Genomic DNA, 6,909 nt, shown 5'->3' with positions numbered 1-6,909 from the left:
ACCCAGCAAGGCAGGCACGGTGGGGCAGGTAATGGCATTCCCATTTTACAGATGAAGTCGATGGCACCTGTTGGTATCATGGGCCTCGGGTCCTCGGGGTGACAGAGCCTGGAACTGGGACAAAACCTAGGCCCCTGAACTGAGGAGGTCAGGCTGATCCAGGCTGGGATCTCTTTGATTTCTGCACTCAGTCTTTGCCCAGACTGCACCTGCCTCCGTTTTCTGGCTTCAGAAGTTGAAATCTCTGCTTCCTGTGTGGTTTTTACCAGAGTTGTTCTTATTGGTCAGTTTCAGAGGCGGCAACTTCTTTCTGGCATATTTACCGATATTTCTGAAGCATAATAATAGGAAATCGTTATTATTGTCTCTGAGTGGGGAAGGACTTTGTAAGACGGCAAACTTAGAAGCTGTGAAAGAAAGAAAAAGAGAAGGAAGGGTGGGGGGGAGGGAGGAAGGAGGGAAGGAAGGAGGGAGTGTGGAGGGAGGGAAGGGGAGGATGAAACTAATAAATTGGGCTCTGTAGAAGTAAATACTGTAAAGCCACCATAAACAAGGTCAAAATGCAGTCTAGGAAAAATACAGTATTTGCAATCCATATGGCACAGGGCTAGTTATCCTAATAATAGATAAAGAGCTCTACAAATCAATCTGAAAAAAAAAAAAAACCAACAAGCAAATAAGAAAGAGGGCAAAGGATATGAACACAGATTTCAGAGAAGAAAATACAAATGTTTCTTGAACCTGTGAAAATATACACAACCTCAAGTTAATTTTTTTTAATGTTTATTTTTGAGAGAGAGACAGACACAGTGTGAGCAGGGGAGGGGCAGAGAGAGAGGGAGACATAGAATCCGAAGCAGGCTCCAGGCTCCGAGCTGTCAGCACAGAGCCTGATGTGGGGCTCAAACCCACTGACTGCGAGATCATGACCTGAGCCAAAGTCAATGCTTAACCTCCTGAGCCACCCAGGCGCCCCTAGTTCAGGCAGAATTCAATTCCTTGCAGCTATGTGACTAAGAGCCCCTGCCTCAGCTGGGGGCCACTCTGAGTTTCCAGGGGAGAGGGTTTTTTTGAAAATAAATCATGGAAATAAGCATACAGAGCAAGGAACTAACCCTGAAGGCACATCTGACCATGTACCGGATGGATCCTGGATGGATCCTGGGGATGCCCCAACTCCCCATATGTGATTCTAGGACCCCCTCCTCACGGGGCCCCATGTCACCAACAGGCTCACCTCCTGCCTCCAGCTCTACCTGCCAGCCAGCCCGACAACCCTCACCGCTCCTGCTGTACCCCTCCCCGAGAGATGACGGTCACCCTACGCCCTCCACTTTCTTTCACAGGCTTTTATTCATCTCGTAAGCTCAGTCCGGCGCTCAGCTCTCCTATGAAGCCTCTACCAGCCCCAGGGCTAGCCCCACCCCCTCTCCTGGTCACTCTGGGCACTTGGGACAACATCACCAGCTTCCGCCCGGTGTTGGGCACCCACTGTTGTGCCAAACCCTGTGCTTCACCCTAGCTTCTGTTAAAATCCGTCCTCGAAAACATTACTATCCATCTTTTTAAAAAAGAGAAATAGACACTTACAGTCACTGCCTACACCAGAGGGCAGAGCTAGGGACGGACCCAGGATTCAAACCCAGGACTTGCCCCTTCCCACAGCTGCAGGTTCCATTACAATTCCTCCCCCTCTAGGCCAGTGTATCTGAAACTCTTCTAGACGTTGGCCTTTGGCAAGAAACACATTTTGCATTAAAGTCTAGTCCTTACCTACAAACAGTTCAGGAAACAATATCCTTTCTACTTTCAGTGCCCTCTGGTCTTTTCTATTTTATTTCATTTTCTTTTAAGTTTGTTTATTTTTTGAGAGAGAGAGAGAGAGCACGTGTAAGGGGCAGAAAGAGAATCCCAAACAGGCTCCGTGTTGTCAGCTTGGAGCCTAACATGGGGCCGGATCCCAGGAACTGCAAGCCCATGGCCCGAGCTGAAATCAAGAGCCAGACGTCCGACTGAGCTACCTAGATGCTCCTTATTTCATTTTCTTAAGTGCTGGCTGTGATCCCCCAAGCTGATTCCGTGGTCCACTGACGGTGGCGACTCTGAGTTTGTCTTATTTATTTATTTATTTATTTATTTATTTGTTTGTTTGTTTTTAAATTAAAGTTAGGTAACACACAGTGTAGTCTTGGCTTCAGGGGTAGATCCCAGTGATCCATCACTTAGACATGACACCCAGTGCTCATCCCAACACGAGCCCTCCTCAGTGCCCATCGCCCATCTAGCCCATCCCCCACCTACCTGCCACCAGCACCCCTCCGACGGTTCTCTGTATTTAAGAGTCTCATGGTTTGCCTCCCTCTCTGTTTTTATCTTAATTTCCCTTCCCTTCCCCTATGTTCATCTGTTTTGTTTCTCCAATTCCACATATGAGTGAAGTCATACGATCTTTGTCTTTCTCTAATTTCCCTTAGCATAATACCCTCCAGTTCCATCCACATTGTTGCAAATGGCAAGATTTCATTTTTTTTTTCATCAGTGAGTAGTATCCCATTGTATATATTACCACATCATCAGTCAATGGACATCTGGGCTCTTTCCATGACTTGGCTATTGTCGATAGCGCTGCTATAAACGTTGGGGTGCACGTGCCCCTTCAAAGCAGCATTTTTTTTACTCTTTAGATAAATTCTTAGTAGTGCAATTGCTGGGTCATAGGGTAGTTCTATTTTTAGTTTTTTGAGGAACCTCCATATTGTTTTCCAGAACGGCTGCACCAGTTTGCATTCCCACCAACAATGCAAAAGTGATCCTCTCTCTCCGCATCCTCGCCAACATCTGTTGCTGCCTGAGTTGTTAATGTGAGCCATTCTGACAGGTGTGAGGTGGTATCTCACGGTGGATTTGATTTGTATTCCCCTGATGATGAGTGATGTTGGGCATTTTTTCATGTGTCGCTCGGCCATCTGGATGTCTTCTTTGGAGAAGCGTCTATTCATGTCTTCGGCCCATTTCTTCACTGGATTATTTGTTTTTTGGGTGTTGAGTTTGATAAGTTCTTTATAGATTTTGGATACTAACCCTTTATCCAATACGTCATTTGCAAGTATTTTTTCTCCCATTCCAACAGCTGCCTTTTAGTTTTGTTGACTGTTCCCTTTGCTGTGCAGAAGTCTGAGTTTTAAACACCGCTCTGAACGGACAGCTCCTGTTTTCACAGGCCTCGCACAGAGCCCAGCACACAGTAGGTGCTCAATAAATCCCCAGGCTGACTTCCACTGAGTCAGGGCTCTGCCCTGGCCTAGGGAATAACTGATTCCCTGAACCGGTAGATAAGACCCTGGGGCCCAGAAGCCCTAGTGGTGAATCCCATCCCCCAGGGTCAAGTTCGAAATCAGCAGGAGCTTCAGATGAAAAGTTGGAACTGACTCCACCCACAAGATCATTGTCAATCCAAAGCAGCAGCCCTATTCGAGGCCCTCCGGCCCCACAGTAGGGGTCAGGGACCTGCCCTGGTGGCCACACAGCCCTGGCCTGGGGAGTGGCCCAGGACGAGGGCACACACACAGACACTGACAGTGTCCTGGGCCGTCCCCATGGGCGGTGGCCCCTGCCAGCCAGGCAGTGACTGGCAGGTGAATTTCATCGGCCCTGGATTCCTCCTCCAACCGAACACAGTCCAAGAAGCTGGATTCTAAATTTAGCACCAAACTCTGGGAAACTGGTGCAGCCGTGGGCAGCACAGTGGGCAGTGAGGTCACTGCTCTGTTTCCCCCTCTGCTGGGACTGTCCTCATGCTCAAAAACCCACCGCTGACACCCGGGGCCCAGGCTGGCAGACCAGTGTCTTAAAGCCCTTCTCTGAAAACCGCCACTCTGGGGGAGGGACGTGTGGCAGGTGACAACCCCGAGGAGTCTCTGCCCCCTCGGCCGCACCACTGCCCTGACTCAGCAGCCCTCCCGCTGCCCCTGCCCCCGGGGTGGGGGGGGGGGGGGGCGGAGAGGAGCCGGGCCTCCACCCCAGTCCGTCTCCGTGTCCTGGGGCTGCTGGGGGTCCTGGGGCAGGGCTGGGCTGACCCCTGCCGCGTCATCAGGCCGAGAAGCCTTTTCACCCGCCGGTGGGTGCCGGGCACACAGGCAGCTCTTGAACCACAGCCTGTAATCAGGGCTCACGCAGGGCGGAACCATCTGCCGGCCCCCCTCTTTGGTGTGGGGCCTGCATTCGACCCCCTCGGTTTCTGTGTCTTCCAGGCCAGGTCTGTATCCAGCTCCAGGAGAGGCCCCATCGAGGCTGTAAATAGCGTGGACCGACACAGCTCTCAGTCCTTTGGTTTGCAGCTGGGGTGACCTCCTCCTCCCTCTGGGACTTGCCCGATGTCAAGAGTGAAAGTATTGCATCTTGGGAACACCTTCGGTCCCAGAAAAACAGGATAGCTGGTCACAGTTCTGGCTTACAGGGTCCAGCTGGGTCTCACTCTCCCCTGCTTTCCTTCCAGCCCCCTCCCCCGCGGCCTGCTCTGTGGGATTCAAGGCCCGGCATCGGATGCAAATAAACAACCTTCCAGAGACTGCTTAATCAGCCCCACATTGTGAAGGTTAAAACCCGGTAAGATAGACAGATGATTAGATAGATAGATAGATAGATAGACGGAAGGTGGGTAGAAAATTGAATGGCTAAATGGATGGATGGATGGGTGGATGGATAGATGTCTATAGACACCGGGTGGGAAAGTGTTAGCCGCACGGAGGCGTGAGCACTGAGTGACGTGTGCACGTGCACAGGCATAGAGGCAGCAGTCGTGACATACTAGATGGTTCTGCTGTTACTCGATAAGGGTCACAAATTGCTCACGTGTGAAACGGCCGTGGCAGGAGCAGCTCCTGAGATGCTCAGAATCACAAGTTCAGGCAGAATGAATCTAGGCTGATGGTGACTTTCTTTGGTGGGGATGTTGATTGGGAGACAGCATGAGGGAGTCTGTGGCCCCGTTCTATGTCTTGATGTAGGTGGTGTTTACACGGGTATGCACATATGTGAAGCTTCACCGAGCCACACACACAAGATGTGCACACTTTGCTGCCATATGTGGTAATCTGACAAAATGTTAAATTTCTTCTTGATGTGACAGGAGACCCAGAAAAGCTACCTGACGTCCCCTCTGCCATCAGCGTGGTTGGTGTAGGACCTCATGTAACTTATTGGGACCACCGTGACCACATCCACAAATGGGTGAGCCTTGCCCGGGATCAAGGTGCACATGACCCCCTCGTCCCCAAATTCCCTAGACATTTGTTTCAAAACAAACAAGGAGGAGGAGGCAGCTCCAGGGAAGGTCTAGTAGGAGCTGACGTATGGTCCGGGCTAAAGGACACCCCCCCACCCCGCCCCGTGTGCAGTGTCTGTGCTTGCATTTCCAGCCACTGTCCTTTGGGCAAAGATGACTGTGGCTTCGTGTCTACACCCCGTGTACCTGTGAAGGCACTTCGGAAAGGCTGTAATACCACTCGGGACAAACGGAAGCTGTCAGCACCGCAAGGAAAGGAGTGTGGCCAGCACCTGCCTTATAACTCGGGAGAAGGGGGGATGAGAATCCCTGCGGTTTGTGGGCTCGCGGGATGTGGGGCCGCGCACCACCTCATTTCTCCCGCCTGGAATAATCCACAGGCACTAAAAGCGAGATACACGCGTGCACTTGGAGAGCTGGTGCATTTTTGTCCCGCTGATTTGCGCTTTCTCATTTTTTTTACCATATACACCAAAAAAATACTACAGACATTTAAAAATGAAAATGTATGATTTTCAAGGAAGCTCTTCTCTCTGGGGGAAGGGGCTGCTGTTCTGAAGGCGGGGATCAGCCGAGCGTAGCCCAGCGGTCTGAAATGAATGCAAAGGTAGGCAGAGAACACACCTGCGGCGTCACGCGGGGACTGTGACTGCCCCCACGGCCAGGTGTTTGATTTCAACTTTGGCGAACAGAAAACAGGCTTGGTTGGAGACAGGGAGACTGGGCTACGGGCTCTGCAAATGGGAAAAGTAACAGCGCTATTAGAGCCCGTTGCCGTAGCAACAGCACAGCAAAGCTATTTTGTGGTTAACTCGTGAGAGACAAGTCGGCACAAGGATTAATGTCAAGTTACGGCGCGATTTGGGCCGTGGGTATTTAACCTCCGTCCCCCACAGTCCTCTGAGCACACCCAGGGTGTTCCCAGCGAGCTCCAAATATGCCCTCTCTCTCCTGGTCCAGAAACTGTACGTGAGGTAGCGAGGGTGCAGTATTCGGGAATGGTCCCTCGAACCGTGCTTGCAAACCCCACTGAGGACCCCCCTGGGGACTCGGCTAAGCTGCAGAGGCTGACTCAAAGGTAGGTGTGCGGTGAGGCCTGAGACGCTGCATTTCGAACAAGCTCCAGATGATGTCCGTGCTGCCGGTCCAGGGACCACACTTTGAGTAGCAAAGCCCTAGCCTAGACTTCACACTGGAAGAAACCAGAACATACATTTTTGTTCCCTGCTGTCCCTCCCGGGCCCAGCAGGAGGAGGCTCAGGACACGCTTTGTGAATAAACAAACAAAAGGATGAACAGATGACAGATGGGGGCTGCATTCATTCATATATCGATACGCCGGTCATTTAATTGAGAACGATACGTGCCCACGGTAGAAGGCTAACACATTACGAAAGAAGCAAGGCTTTCTTCTTGTCTGCACTTCTGGTCACCTGCTAATAGGTTCTTTATCTTCCAGGAATTATTATCGCTAGATCTTTTTTTTCTTGACGCAAGTGGGAACAGACCGCGGGCACTGCTCAATGTCTTGTGGGGTTTTCCTTTTTAACATATGTGCCGGGCATTGTTCCATATCTGCACGTGGAGATTCCTCTCAACAGCCGTGTAGTATCCCATTCCAAACA

The 6,909-nt window shown here is 51.0% G+C and overlaps 1 long non-coding RNA gene across 1 annotated transcript; it reads left to right on the top strand.

The window, feature by feature from the left end:
• The first annotated feature begins 2,765 nt into the window (after nt 1-2,765).
• On the top strand, nt 2,766-6,589 carry LOC131515897 (uncharacterized). Its single transcript, XR_009263733.1, has 4 exons — nt 2,766-2,861; nt 4,496-4,605; nt 5,129-5,229; nt 5,397-6,589. It is a non-coding gene; the product is annotated as an uncharacterized LOC131515897 (long non-coding RNA).
• Nucleotides 6,590-6,909: the final 320 nt, after the last annotated feature.

This window comes from Neofelis nebulosa, chromosome 7 (assembly GCF_028018385.1).
Source record: "Neofelis nebulosa isolate mNeoNeb1 chromosome 7, mNeoNeb1.pri, whole genome shotgun sequence".
NCBI lineage: Eukaryota > Metazoa > Chordata > Mammalia > Carnivora > Felidae > Neofelis > Neofelis nebulosa.
Note: the sequence above shows the minus strand (reverse complement) of the source record. Positions and strands in the feature narration are given on the sequence as shown.